The sequence below is a fragment of the Uloborus diversus genome, chromosome 8, assembly GCF_026930045.1.
Source record: "Uloborus diversus isolate 005 chromosome 8, Udiv.v.3.1, whole genome shotgun sequence".
Classification (NCBI taxonomy): domain Eukaryota; kingdom Metazoa; phylum Arthropoda; class Arachnida; order Araneae; family Uloboridae; genus Uloborus; species Uloborus diversus.
The window spans coordinates 101,573,725-101,586,158 of record NC_072738.1 but is presented as its reverse complement, the minus strand read 5'-3'; the positions used below and the strand labels follow the sequence as shown (position 1 = coordinate 101,586,158).

At 36.2% G+C, this 12,434-nt stretch overlaps 1 long non-coding RNA gene across 1 annotated transcript in view; it reads left to right on the top strand.

Annotated features, from left to right (window-relative positions):
• LOC129227713 (uncharacterized) overlaps positions 1–12,115 on the top strand; it is a 38,624-nt gene extending 26,509 nt beyond the window's left edge. The window contains exon 3 of the long non-coding RNA XR_008580870.1: positions 12,004–12,115. This is a non-coding gene — a long non-coding RNA (uncharacterized LOC129227713). The remainder of the gene's footprint in view (positions 1–12,003) is intronic.
• The last annotated feature ends 319 nt before the right edge of the window (positions 12,116–12,434 follow it).

The window sequence follows — 12,434 nt, the reverse complement described above, 5'->3', positions numbered from 1 at the left end:
TTAAATAAAAAAATAATTTTTTTTCATATTTATGTTATGATTTTGCTTATTAAATAAATGATGAATCAGTTCAAAAAATTTCAAAACTCTAAAGTACATAATAAAAAAAATTTCAAAATGTGTCCCGGACCCCCTTAAGCGTGACATACGATTTAAAATGGGGTTGTTTCCTTTAGTCAAAAGTAGTATTTTTAGTCACTGAAATTGATAGAATAAGCAAAAAAAAAAAAAAATAGTATAATAATAACATGGACATAGAAAATTCCTCATTTTTCCAACAGTTATTTTTTAATTAATTTTTTTAACTGTGCGATTTTCAAACAAGGCGTGGTCTTGATGACGTCACAAATGATGCTCTTTGGCGCATTTTGTGCCGCGTTTCCACGTTATGATAATCAAGAAGAGAATTAAAATTGCACTCTATGCTTGCTATCAACCATATCGTTGCCAATACACGAGAGTAAAGATGCGAATTAAATATTTTGCTCTGTGAATGGCAAAACAGAATGGCATTTCATCATTTGTGATGTCATCGGCAAGAAATGTAAACAATGAAAGATCACCGATTTAAGTTTTTTTTTAAATATTAAACTCAAACAAATTATTAAAAAAATAACTAGATACTAGATACTATGTTTTTAAGCATGTTCTTTCAGAAAAAAATACTTTTAAAATTTTGGAAACGATCCCATTACTCTTTCGATCCGATTTTATTAAAAAAAAAAAATAATAAATTGTGATATGTATTTTTCTATTGATAGTAAAATTGTAATAGTGTTATAACTATAATGAGCGCTTTAATTAAATTCTATTTTCTGTAAAGAGAAGGATACGCGGGGGAATTCAGGATAATTCTCGTTCCGGACGAACTTCTTTTGATGTCGTTTTCAATCAGTCAGGTGAAAGAAATCATATCCGATTACCCATCAGATGTCTAAGTCTGCACTTCGTTGGCACCATGCTAAACTAACGAATGGGAAAAATCGCGTTTTTCAAATTCAATGTTTGCCGTGGTACTCAAAAAGGGCTGCTGGTTATAACTTCTTCAAACGATAGTTTTTTTTACTCTTAAAGTTACCTATAAACGAGCTGATGTGTGCATCACATGACTTCCTTTTACTCCAATTTAATGTCATTTCCTCATTATTGGCAATTTTAATGTGATTCAATAGTTTACTCTCAAAATATCACCATCAATGGCCAAATTGAAACAGATTTAAAAAACCCGCCAAATTTGTCACCAAATTTGGCGACCAAAAGACTAGTGAAATATCGCCAAGTGTCCGCCAAATTATAACACCATTTGAGTTTACATCGAAATTAACAATGATTCCCCCCCCCCAAAAGGGGCAAAAAACCCCTTTAGAAACACCCGAATGTAACCAAAAGGGGAGGTGCACAACTAGACCTCACTAGGAGTCTGCGTACCAAAATTTCAACTTTCTAAGACTTACCGTTCTTGAGTTATGCGACATACATACGTACATACAGACGTCACGAGAAAATTCCTTGTAATTAACTCGGGAATAGCGTCATTATGGATATTTCGCGTGTCTCTTCGTTCTTAGGCACTTATCCGCGTGTGGTCGAATCGAAAAAAAAAAAAAACCTCAATATTCATTCAGGGCTGAGTAAAATGGAAATTAAGGTCGAGTTTTGAGTGAAATTTTTTTCGCGAATACAATACAATACCGGATTCAGTTCAGCCCTGTCAAAACAAAGCATTTCCCTGCATGTTAAGCATTACCAAAACATATTGTCAAATTATCATGCCGTGGCGCGAGTTTTATTGTTGATTATGTCGGGCTCGTTACACGATCATTGGCTATTTTTATATGAGGATAATCATGGACAACAATGATGGATGGGGAATATTGTCAACGGTTTGATGGTGAAGGGGCTTATGACCTCCTGACTTTCCCCCTTGTATCCGGCCGTAACCATCAGCACTTAACATAAACTGTTCCAACCTGTTTTCATAAGTTGGTGGGTAAAAAAAAAAAAAAAAAAAAAAAAAAAAAAAAAAAAAAAACCCACACATATACACTCACAAACAAAGACAAATTTCCTGTCTGGAAAAATTTTCTTTTACGGATAGCTTATTCGCACTTTACTTCTTTTAAAATTTGACGGTTCAAGCCATACCTATCCATTCGGTGTTGCCAAAAATAAAATTACAATAAAACTGCTTTTATGGATCTAGCATGCAAGTGAAAAAAATAATAAAATATTACGGTCGAGATAGAAAGTATGATAAAGGTAAGATGAAAGCTCCGGCTTTTTTGTGAAGTTTAAAAAAGGTATCTTCTTTACTAAAGACCTCACACATCGGTCACAAGGTTAAAAGGGTCGGAGATAGGTACTGCCAAATTATAGGGTGGAATGGCGGGAAAGTTCACCCCGATCACTTCCAGCAACTAAGTGTTTATCGGAAAAGCTTGTTTACATCACGGATAAATTTTTAAAGAATCAGAATCCAAAAGTGTATTTTATAAGTAGACTGAAGGTAGTTCTAAGAAGATTGAATTTTTAATGAGTTCACATTCATCATTTTTATAAAGGGCTTGTCTAAAGTAATTTGATTCATTTTTGTTTAAAAATAATTATGATTATATTTTAAAATTTATTTTTGACGTGATTTTTTTTGAACTGTATAAGAAAATACCTTTGCAGTTGATTTTTTTCTTTGAATTTAATTTGGAATTCAAGAAGGAATTTGTGATGAATGCTCCCTTACACCGACGTTTAAAACAAAAGAGAACGAATTCATTTATTTATCTAAACAAATTTCCAATGATTTCAATGATTCTTGCAGAAAAACGTCAATTTAATCTTTACGAAATTTGCACTGCACAAATTTCTGTACGTACTGAGAATCAACTCGTTTTGTTTTGCTCATTTTCCTGTGCGGAAAAAAAAACTGCTCATTAAATAACAATCCTATTCTATTCTGCTTACTTTTCTGCCTGTGAAAACAACTCACTGAGTGATCATCCCGTCTTAAATTGTTTACTTTTCTGTCTGTGAAAACAACTCAGAGTGATCATCCCGTCTTAAATTGTTTACTTTTCTGAACGTGAAAACAACTCATTGAATGATATCATCCCGTCTTAAATTGTGTACCTTTCTGTCTGCGAAAATGATCATCCTGTTCAACTTTAATTGCTGTATTGTCTGTGAAAACAACCCACTGAATGATCACCCAGCCTTAAATTACGTACTTTTCTGCCTGAAAACAGCTGACTGAATAGTCAACCCAGCGAAATTGCTTACTTTTTGGTTTGTAAAGACGAGGGGGGGGGGGGGCTTTTGCTTTTAGGGGGTCTTTGGTATTTGGAGTGGGGGAGGGGATGCCATTGTTCTTGAGGGATTGGCAGGGGGGGGGGTATCCTTGAACGTTGTATAACATTTCGCGTACTAATCTGTAGTGAAAACGGTTTATTGTGCGATCAACCTAAAATTTGCAGAACAGGGATAAATTTATCGTATTTATTTATTAGTTGTCGAAATTTGGTCCTGATGACTTAATACGTTAACCCTTTGAGGATGATCTCGATGGTAGAGTGAGGATTTTTTTTTTCATAAATGAAACTTTAGAGGCAAAATAAATAATGTGTCAAATTTTGTGAAAATTAGTTCAGTAGATTTTGTATAAACGGAACATTTGTGTCTATATGGTCCACAAGAGATGTTAGGCTACAACTACTTTACAAAATTCAAAATTTGATTAATTTGTTATTCAACTCGTAAATATTTGAATAATTAATCACATTACCAACATTGATTGTTCAATTAAAAAGCAATCTTGAATAAAAGTAGAAACATATGGCATTATGAATGCAGATGTATTTCATTTGCAAGATTTTTTTTTCTTTTTAAAGGAATAGAAATAAATAATAGCATTTCTTTTATACTACAAGTTATTTATTTTTTCTTTTATAAATGTTAGGATTCTGATATTATAATAAGGTTTGCGGAGTCAGAAGGAAAATTACCGAATCCAGAATTTTAAGAGAACTCAGTTCCGACTCCTTTCGCTCAAAATCAGATATCGGTTCGACTCCGTAGCTCAGGTTGGTAGAATTGCAGACTTTGAGGAAAAATGACACTCCGACTCTTGGAATTACTACTTAAGGATCGACTTCCTAAAGTCTTCGACTTCCGACTCCGGAAAGTTTAGAGCTTTCGACTTCGACTCTTTTACCTTAAAGTACCCCTCTTTTACAACTCCGACTCCGCAGCACTGGTTGAGTTGCAGACTCTGTCGGAAAAAGGCTCATTCCGACTCTTGGAAATACTACTTAATGGATGACTCCTTAAAGTCTTCGGCTTTCAACTCTTTTACTCCAACAATAGTCCAACTCCGACTCCACGACTCGACTCTGATTCTTCAGCCAGGTGCGCCCTTTAAGGTCATGGAAATTTTTGGAAGTAGATCGCTGTGACCTTCCAAAAATTTCCTTATTTGGCGGATTTTGTCTGACGATTCCGCGAAATTTGGAGATATATTTGGAAAAATTATCATCATTCGGCGAAATTTGGAATTCCATTCGAGAAATTGAGAATTTCCGCCCTCCCAAAATTTTAAGTTGAGGGGCGCCCCTGTCCGCAGTCTTAATAATATGAAAAACGTATGATTTCTAAATTATTTGTATTCATAATTTAAAAAATAAATTTTAACTTATGGGACAAGTATGTCCATTGGTCCGAAGGCTCTTCAGACGGGATCAGTATATTCCACTCACTCTATGAGTGACTAAGGCTCTGCATGCAGCAATATATCCCCGTCGAGTCCTTACCATTTCCAAATTCTTCTTGTATTGGCAATTGAACTCTTGCATTGGCACGCTTTTGCACGTTCCCTCAAGATTCCCCACCAGCCAACAAAGAGCGCGGATTTACATAGAGGATCGGGCAACTTCATTAGGGTGTGTTCCACGGTTGAAAACGGATGTAATTAAATATTTCGTGAACTAAAAATTACGCGCTACATAAAAAGGTAATAACATCGGCTTGAAACATAAAAGTAATCACACGTTACGAAAGGCATTTAAATACCTAAAAAGCCGCCAAGCCCAAAAACCATTTCCTTGTTTATTTCTTTCCGTTGCAGCTTCTTCAGTCGAGAGGTGATAAAGCGGCTATTACTTTCCATTTATGGCGGACAATTTTTCTCATTATTTACTATCGTGTAAAAATGTTATTTTTGTCCCGGCAGTTATTCTCAATCCTTTCGCCCGGTGGAATTGTTCATCGCATTCGATTCGCCCGTTCTATGGACCATAAAAGTCCAAACTCTAATTCATTTTACAAACCAAGCGATTGGTATTTTAGAAGTCGTAACTCCGTGTGTGATCCGGAAGTCCATTTTGGCATTCTTTAATAAAATTGTTTTCTTTTTCTCAATTTGAAATTACCATTTCGTTACTGTTCGCAACTGGCAGTATTTAAATTTAAAAAAAAAACTCCAAAAATAGTTGCTGAAATTATTTATTTTAAAAATTATTTCGATTTGAAAAATTGAATTTTGCTCTTTTTTATTTTTGGTGTATTATTTGCGTTTAAAATGAAGTAAAAAAGAAAGTTGTTGAAATGAACTATTTTTTGCTAACATAACAAATTCATTAAGTTCGAGAATGGATTTAGCGATACTTTGATTAAAATATTTCAACAAGCTGAAAATTGAATAGTTAATCGTAGTTTTTTTAAAACATATATAATTTGAACTTTCTGTTCTCCGATGCAGTTGGAACTTAATACCCGCAGCATTCAAACATAAGTAATTGAGAGTAAATGTCCTTCAGTTTTAAAACCTTTTTCTAATTACCTTTATTCAATTTCAAAAATTTCTGCAAGATAAGGATTTGAGTTTTAATTTCTGAAGAAGTGTTTCAAATGAGTATAAGCAAAGCAACATCCTTGTTAATCAGGGTCATGGTAGTAAATATCATTTTTGGATAACTGGATTTTATAGAATAGAACTAACAAAATTTACACTTCGTTCTGAAAATCAAAATTTTCATTTAGTTTCAAAAATAATCAGTACTTTTCTTGATGAGAGGTAAATTTATTGTTATTATTTATTGATCCGCTCTCTCCAAATTTGAAGTTTGGATTTAGTTCTGTTTACAAATACTTGTCTAAAGGTCAAACATTTATCTTTCTGAAAACTAAAAGTGAACTTACTTTTTAATTTTTTTCCCTCTCTGTCTTAAGTTTTCATCCGGTTCCAGATGGAAGACATTGATAGCTAGCTATTATTGCAAGATTACCATACGATTCTATAACTTACATGATTAAATGATTTTTATGGTTAACTACAAATACTTATTTAAGTATAAACTTATTATCTTCACACTGCTTGTATTGTATCAATTAAATAGATCAAAAATTGCTTATGCTTGCATTGGTCTCAAACAGTGTTCCGTTCTCTAAGGGTATATATTAGGCTCAGTCAATAAATAACGAAGCAAAGGCTATAAAACAGACTTTATTCGAAATTTTTCAAAACATTTGACTGAAATTGCTTAAACACTTATCCCATTTGGAAATTAGTCTCACAAATCCGTGCTCATAAATGTCCTTTGGCTGCTACTGGAACCAATTACGCGCGCACTCCTTTACTTCATCTTCTGAATGAAATCGTTGTCCCCAAGGTGCCCTCTTGACTTTCCCAAAGATGTGGGACCATATGGGGATAGATCTGGACTAAAGGAGAGGTGGTTCAAGATTACCCACTTAAAATTTTTTGCAAAAGTTCCTTATTTTTTTGCATTGGCTGTGTGTGGTTCCGGTAAACTTTCACGTGCTGTTATCCTGTTGCACGATATTGCTAGGCCACAGACAGACAATGCAACTGAGAAACTTCTGCAGAAATTTAAGAAAGAAGTCTTGAATGTTTTGTCCAGATCCCCTTATAGTCCAGATCTATCCCCAAATGATCCCACATCTTTGGGGAACTCAAGAAGGAAATTCGGGGACAACGATTTCATTCGGACGATGAAGTAAAGGTGTTCGCGCAGAATTGACCAGCAGCCAAAGGACATTTATGAACACGGAATTATGGGAATAATTTCCTAGTAGGATAAGTGTTTAAACAATTTCAGTCAACATTTTTGAAGAATGTCGAATAAAGTCTGTTTTGCAGCCTCTGCCTCGTTATTTATTGACTGACCCTCATAATTTATAATCTTTGCTTTCTTAACTTTATGAGGCTTGTATTTGCCAGATAGTGAATGAGAATGAAAAAAAAAAGTTCGAACTGCAGTTAGTTAGTGGTTATAGAGTATCCAGATATTGATTTTGAAGTGAGTTGTTATAAAAATATAGCCACAAAAATAGGAAGAGAGTCATGAGTGTAATATAATCGCCCCACAAATAAAGTCTCTGGAGTTCTGGGGTACTTAAGGCACTCCGATAGGAGGTCACTGGCATCTCCAGAAATTTATAAAATATTGCCCGAATGTCCTTTTTCATTAGATGTGTGCACACCTGCATTTTATCATTCGGCAAAATGTGGGGTTCCATTCAGCAAATTGAAGAGTTCCACCGTGCCAAAAATTTTAGATCGGGGTACCCCTGCGTATACTTCTAGTTATATGGGAAAACTTGGGTGTCTGTTTCTCCGGGTAAATTCTTGAAACTGAAGTTCCCGAAGCGCACTTTTATGCTAACTTTGGTCTCTTCAAACCCCTTGACCCCCTACACCCACACTTGACAGAGAATGAATCAACTGGTCGTAGAAGACGACCAATACGAAGATTAACTTCGTGAAATTCGTATCGAGCTTAATTACAAGGAGTATCGCATCTTTTTTTCTTCCATGACACATACTTGACGTCTTTGCTGTCAATTCTGATCCCAACCTGAGGGTGGCCCAGATCCTGTCACATGTCTTATACCGCCCATTTTTCTCAAACAATGACGTGTGTGAGCCAAGACCGCTCCATCTTCAGTTATCTGGTGGGTCAGAACGCCCCGTTTAATTCTGTTAAGAATGGTCTAATTTTCATTACCGATTCTTTTGTCAACTTGATGGATCTGCTTTCCTACGCGGAAAGAAAGCACTTGTATGCGAAGACTCAATTGGCGTGGTTTATAAGGGTGGCGGAACTGTTTGTTGGTGCAAACAGTTGTGAAACTTAGACTGGCAGTTGTAAGACGGACATCGTTATTTTTCAGTGAGACAGATGATGATTAATGAGTTTGTTTCGCCAAAAGCTTTTTTTGAGGCTGTTCAAAACTGTTCTCTGTTCTGAAGGTATAATTCACAGAATCTCAAAAAAAGGAGGCGTTCCTCTTATGAAGTTACATCATCACATTATGGATATTGTGTACCTTCTGCTTTGAATTTTAATCAGAATTTTATTTTAAATTAGTCGGAGGGGAGGAGGTAGGGATCGTAGTTAAATGGAGGTCTTATTTTTCCCCCTTTTTCTTTTTTACCAATGCCAGATTGTATTTGTAATTTTTATCACTTTTCTATGCAATAAAAAACGCATACTGACTATTAATTACTGTAAGAATATTTAATTTCTACACTCATTCATTGCGCCAAAACACACACCGATTAATTTATTTTGTAAATGAAAGAAAATAGGCAATATTGCCGAACCCAGCATGGGACTATGCATGGATATTTTGCTTCCTCGCCTCCCATCCAGAGAGAAAACTCTTGTGTTGTCACTGTTCATGACACTATAAACTAACACTTCACATGCATGTGAGCATGCAGTAATACTGTTCTCTCGGATGGGTCAGTACTTGTAAAGACTACTTGTTTGGCAAAGGATAGTTCAGGGCTCAACTCTTCTCAACAGTTTGAATACCTCACATTAATGCCCCTTAAAGACATAATCTTTCTGTCCCCTCATCTCAATCGACTCACTGCTTGGGAAAATGACTTACTTAGAAACTGGTAGCTCGCAGTTAAATTACTATGCGTCCCCAAATATTCTAACACTATATATTAACACTTGGTACAGGCACAATTATACTGTCCTTGTCCTCTCAGTTAGCTCATTGCTCAAGAAGGCTTTTTAGTAAGTGAAAGATTTGCGATTAACTGTTATCCATCAAAGACAAGCCTATGACTTTTACCACTTGCACATAAGACGTCCGACTTGCTTAAATATAATGCCCGACATTACTTGTGGAGAACTCTGTGCCAGTATTCTATTCTTGTTCTGCAAATTTACACTTCCTATACGGACACAATGATACTGTCTTCTCAGGTAGCTCATTGCTTATGAAGATTTATAAGTGAGGGACAATTATTTCCGATAATTGCCGTCTTTCATAGACGCCTATGACTTTTACCACATGCATAGAAGACGTGCGACTTGGTTGACAGCAGGGCCTGATTACTGAATAGGCCAACTACCGTGGCCTAGGGTACCCGCTATTTATAGGCCCCAAAATGGCTAAAACTACTTTAGTCTGTTACTAAAATAGTAAAGTTTGAATGCAAGAGGGATCCAAAAAAGTATTTGGCCTAGGGCCCCTTGATATCTTAATCGGGCCCTGCTCGACAGCTTTAGTATCCGACCGTAATTTGATGAGGACTTGGTCTCCACGCCAACAATCCTTTTCCTCTGCCCAATTTACACAGCTCTACCTTCTCAAACATTTTATTTCTACAAATTAACACTTCTTAGAGATGCAATGATACTGTCCTCTAAATTAGCTCATTGCTTAAAAAGATCTATAGTCATTGATAGTTTTCGATTTTACTGCTCACACGCTTATGACCCTTACCACATGCATACAAGACATCTGACCTGTTTGGTAGTTTTAACATCCGGCCATAGTTTTATGAGGACCTCGACCCCATATCAGCGATTTACGTCCCAATTATGCTGCTGAGCGTTCTCAAAGGTTCTGATGATACAAATTGAAGACTAAAATTGGAAAGCGCAGTAAGTGCCAAATAAATTTTACGTGGCATCAAAAATAGGATTCCAGGCGGATTATGGCACTTACTGCGTTTTCCATTTTTTTCATAAGGACTAGGGTTAACCAAGATATTGACATTCAAAAATCTTTAATGGCACGTACTGCGTTCTCCACCGCACGGGCACTAACACTTGCTCCACTGGCGGACCCTAACAACGTTATTTTAACTACTTTTAGGGGGGGGGGGGATAGGTACATAAAACGTTTACCACAGTAAAATGCTTGGCATTTTGACGAAAAAAAAAATTTTTTTTTGGCACTTAAAGCGTTTTTTACTTTGTCTTCAATTACAAATATAGTATCCTTTCAGTTCTCTCTTTTCTTAATAAGATTTCGTAGTCAGCGACAGTTCCCGATTTTACTGTTGTCGAACGAAGACATGCCTATAATTCTTACCACTTGCATATGAGACGTGCTCGACTTGGTTGAAAGTTATAACATCCGGCCCTTATTTGACGAGGACTTCATGCCAGTAATCCTTAAACACTGCCCAATTAAATTACTAAAGGTTATCAAATATTTTAATACAACAAGTCAAATTACACTTAGTACAGGCCCAAGGATACTGTCCCCTCAGTTAATTCATTGTTTAAGATTTATTGGTCAGTGACAATTTCCGATCTAACTATTGTCCATCGAAGACACGTCTATGACTCTTACCACATGCATAGATGTCCTTCTACTTGCTCGGTAGCTTTAATACCTGACCACAACTTGATGAGAACCTGGTGCCTGTTTCAGGAATCCATCACCTCTACCTAATTAATACGACTGTACCTTTCAAATATTCTTATACTAAAAATCAGCACTTACTACAGACGCAAAGATGCTGTTTTAAATTTATTCCTGTGCATCTTTTAGCTGACTTAATGCTTGCATATCGGTTAGTAGAAAACGTCAATGATAGTTTCCAATTTATTTGCTGTCTGTCGAAGACACGCCTGTGACCTTTACCACATCCATATAAGATTTACTTGGTAGTTTTAATATCGGTCATAATTTGATAAGGACCTGGTCCCCATGCCAGCAATCCTTCACCTCTGCTTTGACCCAACCGTTTAAAAAGCTGAAAGCCTCTCATAATGGAGTATGAGAGCCCCGCAGCAAACAACCACTTCAGCAGAGCCGGGCGAATCGTCATTTACAAATCACTTTTCGAGAGGAAACTTTCGCTCGATTATTGTAATTACGTCCCGCGCTTTTAAGATCTCCTGACATCGAGTCTCCATTGCTGAATGATTTAGACGTAAGAAGAAAAGAAAAATATCGATGGCTGCGTGGCGGGATGTTTTATGGCGGTGTTCGTCCGGCGGAGCGTGAAATGTGTGCCAGGAGTAAATACCATGAAACGTGAGGATAGATTGTTCCTGGAGAATTTCCGTAAATTTCCATGCTCGGATGGAGGGTACAGCTGCTTGACATCACGTTCGGCTGTGAATCGATAGGAAAAAGGCAAAGATTTTCAAGAGCGACAGCAAACAAGCAAATGCACACACACACAAAAAATTTTTACATTCGTTTTTCTAATTTGCAATTCTTATGCTCTATAGCAGAGGTCTTCGACCTGGGTTCCACGGAATCCTTGTGTTCCCTAGAACTTTGACAGGGATTTCACAAGTACCCTTTGTTTCATTCAAGCATTATTTCGATAACATTTACCTTTTTTTTTCAAAGTTAGCCACGGAACCCAACAAAGGATTGATGGAACTCCAAAGGATCAGCGAACCACAGTTTGGAAAGCCCTGACTTAAAGGTTCCTTCAATAAAACGGTAAACTAAAAGGGTACCTAAAATGCAAAAGCTTGAATACCCTTGGTCTATAGCTGTGGTGCCCAAACTACGGCCCGCGGCCACATCACGCCCACAAAGCTTATCTGTGTGGCCCCTTTAACTTTTTAATGTCACAAATAGAAAAGCACGATTTGTGACAGTCGCCAATTTGGAGCCAAATTTTCGGAAACTATTTACTGAAAAACATACATTTAATAAAATAAGCAACAAGTAATGATGACAACAATTATTAGTTTATAATTCTTTTTCCTTTTCCAGATTTTCCCAGATGTAATGATACCTTAGAGAATAATGAACTATTTTGAAATTTTTTATGCGTTCTGGTCTGCGAGAATGACTTTAGTATGAGATGCGAACCTCGGACAGAAAATGGTTGGACACCACTGCTGTATACTATAATGGATTAATTAATGTTTCTAAAAATCCTATTTGGGGGATAAAATCATTATATGGACAATGTCTATCTGTTCCATACTCGATCTGCCCTAAAGAAAACAGATTCCATTTCTCTTTCGAAAATCAAGTACAATTTGAAGTTTCTTTGTTAGCTGGATAAATACGATGTAATTAAAAAAGTTTAAGAATCAGTTTTAAATTGCAGTCTTAATTACTACTTGTGATGCAGTAAAGATTACTTACATTTAAAAAAACATATGTGTGCCGTAAAGGCACAAGGTAGCAGTGAAACT